We start from the raw sequence: 12,864 nt of genomic DNA on the forward strand, positions 1-12,864 counted from the left end.
AATTTAAGATGAGATGGATTCCAACTTGATGACCTGCTGATGTCTGCGCAGTTGCTGGCATTCTTAATTTATCATCACATGGGAAGCCAGGCGGTAGCTGTTGTTGGTGTATGTTCAGTGCTTAACTGGATGGCTGGTAAAGTCCCACATGTTCCAGAATCAAGGACAGGGTACGCATCAGTTAAAAGTCCCACATGTTCCAGAATCAAGGACAGTATTTTTCCAGTCTAGATGCTGGAAGCAGTATTTTTCCAGTCTAGATGCTGCATTTTCATCTGCACAGGTAGCAGTATTTATCATGACACTAGGCACCAAGTTGATAGCCACCAGTGGTGAACTTACTGGATTGCTGGCAAAGTCACATATGTCTCAACGTCAGGCACACGGTATGCTTCATTTAAATAGTCTAAGAACATGCCGCCAGATACTACACATAAGAATAAGCCTTTTGGCTAAGATTAACAACAACATATCCCTGTGTCCAGTCATGGGGCAAAGCATCATAAGGTTGCTTGCAAAGAGTAATGCCTTCCCTCTACACACAATCTGCAGCAGAGTTCTGCCAAACCACAGTGAAAGAAGAGAACCCATATGTGCATAATATTTGTGACCTAAATTAGAACATTCAGTAAAACCAAGATTTTCCTTAAATGTTTGAAGATCCTATTCACAAGTTGATTGTTATGATTTAAATCGAGGAGTTTGTCCATTGTTAATTTCTAATAGGCTTGCCAATTTTTTTAATTCATCCTTTTCCTCTTAAAAGCAGACATGAGTCTTATATTTGTGCTGTAGAAATTCATCTTCTGATTTCTTCTTACAAAACCATGGCATGCTGTGTTTCTAGTCAGTTGCTAGCCTCCTCCCTTTCAATATTTCATCCTTTTAACTACAGTCTAAACATCTAGAAATCATGGGGATGTTGTTTTATTACGCTGTCATCTCACCAAGATGACAAAACTAAAAGGTGCTCACAGTTCTCCCATCCTCTGTCATCCTTACAACCACCCTGTGTGGTGGGTTACACTAAGACTCAGTGGTCCAAGCTCATCCAGGGGGCTTCATGGCAAACAGGAGGTTGAAACCCTGGTCCATCTGGTCAAAGTCCAACACTCAAACCTTTATACTATACTAGTTCTTATTCTTGTACCTATATTTTAAAGGCAAATGTAGTTGGTCTGATAACTGCTGTGTTTGTTTAGATCAAGCTATTTAGAAATTTGGGGGAGTACAAAAATTAAAAGCCTAAATAGTATCTCAAGGAAAGTAAAGGGGGAGGGTTGACCTAAATATTTTAGTGCTTTTTTTTTCTTTTGAAGATTTGCCTGCTAACATTTTAAAAACAAATAAGCCTTATTTCATAAGAAATAAGAGTATCAAAATAAAGCACGTTTATTGTGCTGTGCTCTTAAGAAATATTGTCACATCTGTCTGATCATCAACCATGATCTCGGCTTTGTGCACAAAACATCAAAGAAGGCTTTGGCAGCTTGCGTTGCAAATGTATGTCAGAATACAGACTCTTATTTTTCTTTGCAAAAGTGCTTCTGATTGCAGAACTGATAAGAGAAGCTCTGAATATATATTCTTTGTCTGATATTCTGTGTCCTGTTTGTATGACTCCCACAGTATTTTAGTCTTCTTTGTTGGAAAATTTCCTGTAGAAAAGCTGCAACAGCTTGAAGCAGTATAAGGCCACGCTTCAAAGATTTAAGAGTATTAAGTTTAGCACTGTCCGAGTCTTTCCTTATTAGCTCTTCAATTAGAGATAGGAAGAGGCTATCTTTGCTCTATTAACCAGCTCTGTATTCTGCAAAGTCAGATCATTGTTAAAAATTATAGCCCTAAAATCATGAAATATAGAACACTTTAGTATCAAAAAAATATTTCTTAACTTTTTTGACTTTTTAGGACCTCTCCAAAAAACCAGCTTGAAGCAAATTTCCATGAGTCAGTCTCTCTCTCTCTCTCTCTAAATTAGGCAAGCTGTGGGGTTCACTTTTAAAGTATAGAACAAACTGGGACTCAAATAGTCCACTGTGCTCGTGCAAGTGGCTTGATACTTGAGTTCAAATTGCTGATAAAGAGTGAATGTACATGCATATGTGAACATCCTCCTCATTGTACCAGCACAGTCCAGAAGTGGATAATTAAACAGCAAGTGAGGAAACTAAAAATTAGGAGATACGTGTTGATCACAACCAGATTGGATTACTAATGTACTTTGTATGTTGATGCTACTGAAGACCATTTGGAAGCTGCAATTGATGTAGAATGAGGCAGCCAGATTACTGACAAGTATCTAGAGAGCTTATTAGGCTTATTTTGGAACAACTGCAATGGCTGCCAAATTATTTCTAGGTCCCAATTAAAGGTGCTGGTTTTTACAATTAAAGCCCTAAATGGCCCACCAGAATACTTGAAGGAATACCATACTGTAGGTTCCTTCCCATCAATTAAAACCTTTGTGTCAGCAAGCTGCCATTCTGTTTTCTGTGACCTCTGTGTACATATCCTTTCCCTGTTACACCCGGCTTGGTTTCTATCATCCTGCTCTTGCTTTGGAATGCCTTTGCTGCCCAGTTTTGTCTTCTATTTGGAATGGAAGCATGGCTGACTGCTACAAGAAGCTCTTTCAGTAATGGTGCCCCAAACAGTAGAATGGTCCCTGCCTCCTCTCCAGTTGTTTGCCTAGTGCAAGCTGGATGAGTTTCCAGCATCAGATGAAGACTTTCCTGTTCATCTAGGATTTGGCTGAATCATGCTACGTTTTATTGGCTTATCTGTTGTCTTAATGCTCTATTAGGTGGGTTAATTAATTCATGTTAACTGGTTGAATTGGATGTCTGCTATTTTACTAATGTTAAATTTGGCTGCTTCATTTATATGATGATTATATGGTTTGGGGCTGCTCTTAAGTCAGTTTTGTTATTAGGCGCTTCAGATCATTTGGTTTTGGATTTTGGTGTCTATTGTATTTTACTATGTTGAGAACTAGGCCAAGAGCTATCAGGCTGAGAGGCGGGTGTGAGGGACAAGGCCCCACAGAAGAGTGGGCATCTCCCCTTCTCACCTTGGAGGATAAAGAGCTTACCTGGCAATAGACTAGGTTTCAGGAGGAATGGCAGGGCCAACACAGATGCTGCGGTTGTGAAGCTGTGGTTGTGGTCACACATGCCAGTTGGTGCAGAGGTAAAGTGCCCCTATTTCCTCTGGAGAAATTTGACTCACAGTTGTGTGATCACATATCCCTATGTGCTGCGGGCTCAACCCATCACTGTATGATCAGATGTCACTGTGGGTGAGTTGGAGGTTTTTGCCTTTTGTTTTCCATGTGCATAAACGAGGAATCACACCTCCGCACTGAGGGTTCCCTATGGAGTATGCAGTTATGTACATACTGCTCAGTGAGGGGAAAAACGGCACGGAGTCAGGATGGAATGATCAGACCATCCTGACAGCATGAGAGCGTGCTTGAGCAATCAGACAGGGGAAAGTCTATTTGTGGCCCACTGGAACCAGTTAGAACTGGACTTTCCCCGGTGTCTTTTACCTCCACTTCTGTGGTGGAGCAGCACAGATTGCCGACGACTGCAGGACCTTTCCCAGATGTTGCTGTCTGATCATGCCCTTTAGATCTGTCCAGCATTCACCGCTGAGTCAGATCTAAATGTGTGTATGATCACACCCTATGGGAGGGAACAAGTAGATTCCCAGAGCAAACTCCTTTATGGCTTGCAGGGAAGCTGGTATGAAGTTCTAGGGATAAGCAGCTGGTGTGAAACCTGAAGAGAAACAAAAGGCATCACTCCAAACTCATCAATATCCATAAAAGTTTGGATGTCCCTGTCTGAGGTTATTCCCTCTAACCCTGGATAACGGTCCAATGGGATATAATTTTAATTGAATAAGTAATATATTTAATTACATAAGTTATGTGTGTTTGTATATATCTACATTTATATAGATATATGGTCATCTGTTTTTTAGGTCAGGTTAAGTGTGATTTCCCAATTTGTAGCACATCAAAACCAAAATCCAATAATTTTACTTTTTCTAAACCAGAATGACATCCCAAACAGAACTGATTACAGTTTTCCAAGCATACCTTTGAAGACATCAACAAAAACCCTCAGAGAACAAGTCCACATAAATTAAATTTTACTCTGGCCATTCACAAGCCAATACTGTTATTTGTGGTCACCGCTGTTCTCCCAAGTTCCCTGACATGCACAGGGATCTAAGGAGCATTGAGGAGGTCCATCTCTTATTCCATGCTGAACATTAAAAACACTGCTCTCTCTGTATGTCTCCAAAGTCTAGTGTAAAGTGAAAGACTAATCTTCCTTCTACATGTTCTGTTTTAGAAGAAATAATCTGTGCTACAGAATCCAGCACAAAACCTCCTCCTGTCAAGCACAAAATAAGAGATCCCTCCTGCCTCTGTTCTCTGCAACGTGAGAACTTGGGTAAGGAGAGTGAGCTCTCATTTCATGCTGGGCAACCAGGGGCAGGTGGTTGCCAGAAAAAGATTGTGATTGCTGTTGGCCACTAAGCAACCGTGTTTATCACCCACTGGCTGCAGCTATTCATTTCATCTCTACATCTGTTAAAAGTGTCTTGTGTGTGGGCTGCCATCCTGAATGTCTGAAGCAGATTGACTCCTGTGGTTTTATCAACCAATTTAAAACAAAACAAAACATTGCTGGCTTTAAAAGATATGCCTGTTAGACACTGCTTAACATTTTTCTTGCTTAAGCAATTGTAGCTTCTCAGGATACATCTATACGGTTGACTACCTCAGGTAAAAAATGGGAGCACTCAAGAGTGGCACAGGAAGACATTTCCCACTCTACTTATGACAAACAGCAGACATGGCATTGTGATCACATCTTGGATATGCAGAGAACATTGTGTAAGTCTGTTGCACACTGGTACATGTTCAAGGTGCAACAGTCTTGTACAATGGCTGCAACAGTACAAGTGTATTCTTTGATTAATTATTGGCAATTAGTCCTTAGGTATATAACAAGCTTATCCCATAGAAAACTTCCAGCTTTGTGAAGTGGTTAAAGAGCTAAACTAAGCCCTAGGAGACACAGGTTCAGATTCTTCACTGTGCCATGAAGCTAACTGGGTGATCTTGACCCAGTTACATTCTCAGGCAACCCTACCTTCTACCTTACAGAAGGCCAGTCTTTGGATACTTAACTCCAGTGACTGGAGCATGAACAAGCAAGGCAGATCTTTCTACAAACCTAAAAAGGGCCCCAGGTTTGCAGGAAAATGTGAAATCTTTACACACACACACACACACACACACACACACACACACACACACACACACACACGAGGGCCTTAAAAACCTGAAAATGATAAAGGAGCACCTGTAGCTTTAGGCAACAGATTCTCTCAGTGGCTGTTGCTAGGCAACCAGGTATTCCAGGCTGGGTTCTGTAGTAAGAGGCAGGGGGAGAAAGCAGGGCCCTGTCCAGGCCTATTTTGGCCTTTGAGGAAGGATTCCTTGGGGCCAGGTCTGACTAGGGTTGCCACCTCCAGGTTGAGAAGTTCCTGGAAATTTTGTGGTGGAGTTTGAGGAGGGCAGGGTTTGGGGAAGGTTCAGTTGGATGTAATGCTATAGAATCCACCTTCCAAAACTAGCCATTTTCTCCAGGGAGACAGATGTCTGTTGCCTGGAGTTCAGCTGTAATTCTGGGAGGTCTCCAGGTCTCACCTGGAGATTGGCAATCCTAGGGCTAGAAGTACCTCTATGTGACTTGATACCACCCAACTTGCATGACTCAACTAGGCCTAGCTGCTTGCTACTGGTTCAACAGCAGCCACCCTATGAAAGCCAGTGTGGTGTAGTGATTAGAGCTTCAGAGAAGGGTCTGGGAGACCCAGGTTCAAACCCCATCTTGCTGTGGAAGCTCATTGGGTGATTTTGGACCAGATACATACTTTCAGATTAACCTATCCCACTGGATTGTTGTGTGGATAAAAGGGAGGAGGGAAGAATAATGTAAGCTGATTTGGTCCCCACTGTGGAAAAGGGTGTGGTATAAATGAAGTAAATAAATAATAAATATAGCTGAAGATGGGAGGCAAATAAAAGGTAACGGTGAATGGCTGAGGAGAGAATGAAGCAGGTAAAGGGGAAAGGATATGGGGGTTGCCAGGGAGAGGGAAAGGGGAAATAGTGTGGAGAGAGGGATACCTGGGAAAGTGAAGCACCCCCCTCACAAGTCCTTGACGGTTCCTACCATGCAAATGGGCCTCGCCCAGTGGCTGGCACCACACAACTGGGCCATAGTTTTCCTAGATAAAGGCTGTCAGGGTGGGGAAGAGTGAGGGACAGCTTAAGACAGAAGGGGAGATAAAAGTAGGTTGGCTATTGGGTGGGAAGGAATTAGGGTTGCCAAGTCTTGATTAGGAAATAGTTAGAGATGAGGGGAGTGTAGGCTAGGGAATAGTGGGGTTTGAGGAAGGGAGGGACCTCAGAGGGGTATAATACCATAAACTCCATGCTCCAAAGTGTTAGAAAAGGGAAGGACTATGCGCTGTCCCCTGCCTCGGTCTTCAGGATGTCACCATAGATTTAGTCAGACAGACAGGTCAGGATACACACAGCATCCTTTCCTTCCTGTTATTTGATCCTATCCCCTTTGAAGTAGAATGCTATTCTTAGGGAAGTGTTTCCTTCCTTCAGCCTTGACACCTCACTCTCTCTCACACACAGAGGAGGAGCATGTTTTCTCTCCATCTTTGAACAATGGATGCAGGGACACTCTTCCCTGCATCCATACCAATCCTAGGTAGTTAGAATAGTAGGTAGTTATCTCTGTCTCTCATTTATACTGTCTAGAATGGAGGTCCACATAATAAAGAACTCTTATTAGTTTTAAATCTACTTCAAAGTGGATAGAATCAGATAACAGGAAGGAAATGGTGCTCTGTGTGTCCTGACCTGTCTATCTGATTAAATCTATGGTCTCCTCCTGAAGACTGAGGCACAGGGCAGCGCACAGTCCTTCACTTTTCTAACACTTTTGAACATAGAGTCAACTTAGTTCTACTGGCTCTGTGTAACTTTGTAAGTCTGTTAGCACACTCAGTACCTAAGCTCTGCTGCATAGAAATGTCTAGTGCACTCTGCTGCATTAATAGTGATTCCTGGCTCTACCAAAACCAGATAATCCAAAACAAAGCAGGCTTTCCCCCTAGGGAACTACGGTTGCCAACCTCCAGGTGGGGGCTGGAAATCACCCAGAACTACAGCTGCTCTTCAGATGACCGAGATCAAATTCCCTGGAGAAAATGGCTACTTTGGAGGACAGGTTCTATGCCTTATACCCTGCTGAGGTCACTTCCTTCCCCAAACCTCACCCTCCCAAGACTTCACCTCCAGAGCTCCAAGAATGTTCAAACGTGGAGCTGGCAGCCCTAAGGGAAACTGATCTCTGTAGTTGGGAGATCCCTTGTGATTCCTGAAGAGCTGCGACTGCTGCTTTGTGGGGGGAGAGGAAGCAGGTGAGTGGCTAGGAGCACTGCTGCCACTGGTGCTGTTGTGTGGGGGAGCAAGCAGGAGCAAGACCAGGATAGTGTTGGGGTGGGGGGCAGAAAGAAAGAGGAAAGGACAGGAATGGAGGAGACAGTAAACATATGTGGGGGGAAAGAGATAGCCACTCCCGCAAGTTTCTTGCCGGTCCCTGCTTGTATCAATATAATGCTATTAAATTGCTAATTTAAAACAAAGGAAACCCCTCTGCAGTAGGCAGAGAAAATTGTTACTGTGGGAAGAAACAGCTGCTGTGTAGGTGGGACAAGTAAAATCCAAACTTTTCCACCCACAGCTACCCAGGCTTCTCTGTGATCTTTCCCAAAACATCAGAGCAAAGCAGGTTTGAGAGATGGGGAGAAAAGCTAGGGAAACTCCAGGAGGCACATGAATGCACAACTATACTGTGGGGAAGCAGGGACAAAAAACAATACCACTTCCCTACAGCATCAGACTTGAGACAAATAACCTGTGCGGAAACACCCAAGATCAATAGGGCATGTGTTGTAGGTGTATAATGAGCACTACGTTATAGATTTCCTTGCTTTAAATTTTGTACATACTTCTTGTTGTTAGTTCACGTAGCTGACTTTATGCTGTTGACTTCTGTTTCCAGTCTTAGTGTTGTTTTTACTGTATAAATGATGTAAGCCTTCTCATGAGGTTTTTAGCTGAAAATATGGACAGGGAACTTACTTGAGGATTTTACTTGGGGGAACTTACTTGAGAATTTTAGCAAATCCATTTGGAAACAAATGTTCTTTCAATAGCTAGAAAGCCATCGTAAGCAGAATTATCATCTTTCTAAGCCCATTACATTCAGTGGACTTAGGTGTAACTAGGTTTGCCAACCTCCAGGTGGGGCTTGTAGCTTACCTGGAGTTACAGCTGATCTGCAGATGACAGAAATTAGTTCTGCTGGAGAAAATGGAAGCTTCGGAGGGTGGGCTGGATGGTATCATGTCCCTCCTAAACTCCACTGTCCACAGGATTCATTCCCAAATCTCCAGGAATTTCCCAATCTGGAGCTGGCAACCCTAGGTGCAACTCTGCTTAAGATGGCATTGTAATCAGTGTTGATACCAAAGATACACGTGCCATCCTTAAAAGGTAACCCTTTGGATCATACTTTCCCTCAAATAATGTGCCATGCTCATCTGTAGAAAAACTGTTACTTCTAAACATGTTCATGTTGTTGGCTATGAATTTTCAGGAAAAGGGAGAGATCAGTGCCATGGTAAAGATGGGAGGGGGGAACCACTAAGCATTTCATATTTTTCGCTAACAGAGAGGAATCTGAATTCTATAGTTTGTTTTGGTGGTGAGAGGGCCCTACAGGAAAATTTTGATTCCAGAGCAACAAGAATATTTAAAGTCTTGATGTAGCAATGCTCCTGTTTGCACTACTCTGTGGTCTTGTTTCCCTAATGCTATTATTCATGAAGTGTTATACTCAGCTGGGGGTAGCTTTAAAAAGCCACACCATACGGTGAAAAAGTCGCTTAAAAGGGGATTGACTAGGAGGGAGGGGATTGCAAGAGAGCTCAGCTGCTATTGCTGCTTCAGTGAAGCCACAATACCGGGCAACAAAGTTGTCGGTTTAGAGCTGACAGTTGGAAACCTCAACTGCTATGCATTTTGTACCTTTTCAACTAAATGTATTTGTCATTTTCTAAATGCATATTTGAATCCAATGCCATTTGATTATTTTTAGGAGCTGTTCACAATAGTAACATGTGGCATAAGGTAACTGGTTGGAATGGGATTAGTGGTAACTCAGTTTAGTGTACTCCCTTATGAATTATTGAGCAATAAGACAATTTTGCTGTTCTCATATTAGTTACAAGTTTCCTTAAAGTAGTATGTGAATAAGTGCTGTACTGAAAAACCTAGGAGAGAGAATTGGTAAACAGGCACTTATTAAAGATATTTCAATCAATTATTGTGAGTTGCTGAGGATTCTATTTTATTTTTATTTTTTTAAATCCCCAGAGGGATATTTTTATTTTTGTTATACACTACAAACTACAAAGAAAATATGGAGGAAAGGGACTACATCTAGGGACCACACTATACTAAAACCCCAAGAAGAGGAGATCTTATCCCTGTTAATGAAAGTGTTAGTAATATAAGTGTTAATAAAACAATCTACTTGTAGAGTTGTTGTTAGTCTCAGCTTCAATGTTAACATGTTAATTTGTTAGTTGTTATGAGAGAGCTTTCTGATTATGTTCTTATTCTTCGCTTCAAAAGGCAATTTTCAGAGTCCTTCTGCCTTTACTTTGGTTTTCTGTCTCTAAAGTCATATACCACTCTGGCTGCCTCTGCACCGGTTTCCACAGCAGAGTCCTCCTCCGTTCCAGAGGTGGCAGAGTCACTTGATTTTGTTTTTTCCTCTTTGGAATCTTTCTCCGTTCCCAGCTGGCGTCACAAAAATTCCTTGGTTTTAAAGGTGGAATAAATCTTTTCTCTTTTCTCATTGATCTTGAAGATGGCTCCCTCCGGGATCGCCCACCTATACGAAATTTCATTAGTTTGAAGAAAAGAAATTAAGTCCTTATAGTTTTTCCTCTTTTGACGAATTTCAAATGGAATGTCTTTTAAAGTTTTAATGATTAAATTTCACATTTTCAGTGGAGTTGCTGATGTCGCCTTTAAAATAGCATCTCTGGTCTGTCTTCTTGAGAATCTGACCACAATTTCTCCAGGCAGGCTATTTTTTAAAATATAATTGGAGTAAGCCCTATAAGCCGTCTCCATCTCTTTTACCAGTTCATCCGCTGTTAAGCCTATTGCTGGAGCGATGATCTCGCTAAGTATCTTCCTCAGATCCTCCTTCTCTGCCTCAGGAACTCCCTGGAATCTGAGAATCATGTTGGCTTTTTCCATCTGCAGCTGTAACAAACAGTTTTCTTGTAGATTTTGCTTTGTTTCCACTTCTCCCATCCTTTTCTTCATTTTCTTGCTTGTGGTGTCCAGCGCCTTAATTTTCCCAGCTGCCTGCTCCACCTTCTTCTCTGTTTCTTTCAGTTGGAGCTGTTGAGATGCAAAGTTTTTATTCATTACAGTCAGTTGCTGGTTAATACCATCGAGTTGCTCCATCACTGGCTTGAGCATATCCGCTAGCATTTTCATACGTCTGCTCCCTCCTGTTTTGGGCTCTGGCTGCCAGGCAGTTTCATTTTCAGCTTTATTTGCATGGCTGCCATTTTTTACGATTTGTTTACAGTTTCTGATGCTTCCCTCCGACTCTAAAGATTGCTCCCACGCTGTCAGCAATCAAGTAAGCCTCTCAAAATACACTCGCTGTTTTTCCTCCCCCTTCCCCGTTCGTCTCACTTATCAGTCTTTTTGCATAAGAGGCGTCCCTCTTTGCGATCCGCTTTCCCACCGGGGGGGGGGGATTTGCTTTTTATAGTCATCCGCTTAGTTTGAACTCACGTTCATTGTCGGTCAGTTTCTCTGACATCGCTTGCTTCAACACTGTTCCGCTCGAACTCCAGTGCTTGACCTGGTCAAACCAGCTTGTGCCGAAGGCCACGCAGTGGCTGGACTGTCAGGGCGGAGGGGAGCCTCAATTCTCCGGCTTTACGCCATCGAAGAGGCTACCCCTCAAAAGCCCTCTGGCCTGGAGCCTATCCCAAAGGCTCCGTGGGGGTGCTACTTGAAGTAGTGCCCCTCCAACCCACTGGTGTGCGGATCGTTCCCCCACGGTCCTGGGAGAACGTCCGCCATCACTGCTCCATAAACCGGAAGTCCTAGTTGCTGAGGGTTTTAAACATGAAATTATTTGGGCAGCAACAAGCATTAATACAAGTTGTTAGTTTTGGAATCAAACGTTTTTTATTTTATTCAAGTCATTAGCTTTACTGATCAAATTTTACTGCACTATATGAAAAGGGAAAGTTTGAACACAATAGTTAGGTTAGCTTTCCTAATGGGTAGGAAGATATTGAAAATGGAAGATTTGTCTTCCCTTACCGTGAAGCTTCCTTCTCGGTGGTCCTGGAGTGGGGCGGTCCTCACAAGTGGGTAGCTCCTCCCTCCTCCGGAAGCAGGGTTGATTGGCCGAATTCGATCCCGGAGGGGAGGGGCTGGCCCACAGATCGTCAGTCCAAAAGTTTGAACACAATAGTTAGGTTAGCTTTCCTAATGGGTAGGAAGATATTGAAAATGGAAGATTTGTCTTCCCTTACCGTGAAGCTTCCTTCTCGGTGGTCCTGGAGTGGGGCGGTCCTCACAAGTGGGTAGCTCCTCCCTCCTCCGGAAGCAGGGTTGATTGGCCGAATTCGATCCCGGAGGGGAGGGGCTGGCCCACAGATCGTCAGTCCATATCCAAGCCATGCCTCCCATTGACAACTCTCATACATGAGGAAAAAAGAGAAGGAAGAATACCCCTTCCCCAACTAACCCAACTCACTTGAAGGGTTAACCAGTAAGAACATAGAATAACTGTTCATAACTGCGTAACAAAAAACATTCTACTCCCTTCTGTTCCTGTTGCCTTTTAGCAAGAACCATGTATATCTCAGAGAGGGTCTGTAACCCCCTCAGGACTAACACTGGGCTATACAGAAAACTCTCAGCACCCACTCCAGTACCAGAAGCCATTCCAAGAGTAAGCTCTCGGGTCGGTAGGACCGCCCCACTCCAGGACCACCGAGAAGGAAGCTTCACGGTAAGTGAAGACAAATCTTCCATTCTCCAGTGGTCCTCACAAGTGGGACGTAACAAAGCAGTGTGCCCCTAGGGTGGGTGCCCGGCTTCAGGGCCTAGAGGGTGTGCTGCAGAACCCTCCTGCCAAAAGCTGTGTCTGAAGAAGCTATTTTGTCAATTCTATAGTGCTTTGTGAATCAATGAACAGACTTCCAAGTAGCTGCTTTGCAAATCGTCTCTAATGACGGGAAAGACCTATAGGCTACCGATGTAGCTGCTCCTCTCAATGAATGAGCAGTAACGCCCTGCGGGGGTTCCTCACTCTTGGCTTTATATGCCAGTATGATGCACCCCCGAATCCATCTACTAACCATGGAGGTCGAGATCCTCTGACCCAAATTAGATTTCCTAAAGGACACAAAGAGAGCATCCGATTTATGGAAGTGTTTGGTCCTATCCAGGTAGTAGCTTAAGGCTCTACGAACATCCAGACATGTTTTGGATTTGGGCAGAAAGAGGGTAGTACTACATATTCCGATCTATGGAAGGTTGAATTCACCTTTGGTACAAAGGCTGGGTCAGGACGAAGTACCACTTTGTCAGCATGGAAAACACAGAGTTCTTTATCTATGGAGAGCGCCCTCAATTCT

The sequence above is a fragment of the Gekko japonicus genome, unplaced genomic scaffold, assembly GCF_001447785.1.
Source record: "Gekko japonicus isolate JY-2015 unplaced genomic scaffold, Gekko_japonicus_V1.1 scaffold700, whole genome shotgun sequence".
In the NCBI taxonomy this organism is placed as follows: domain Eukaryota; kingdom Metazoa; phylum Chordata; class Lepidosauria; order Squamata; family Gekkonidae; genus Gekko; species Gekko japonicus.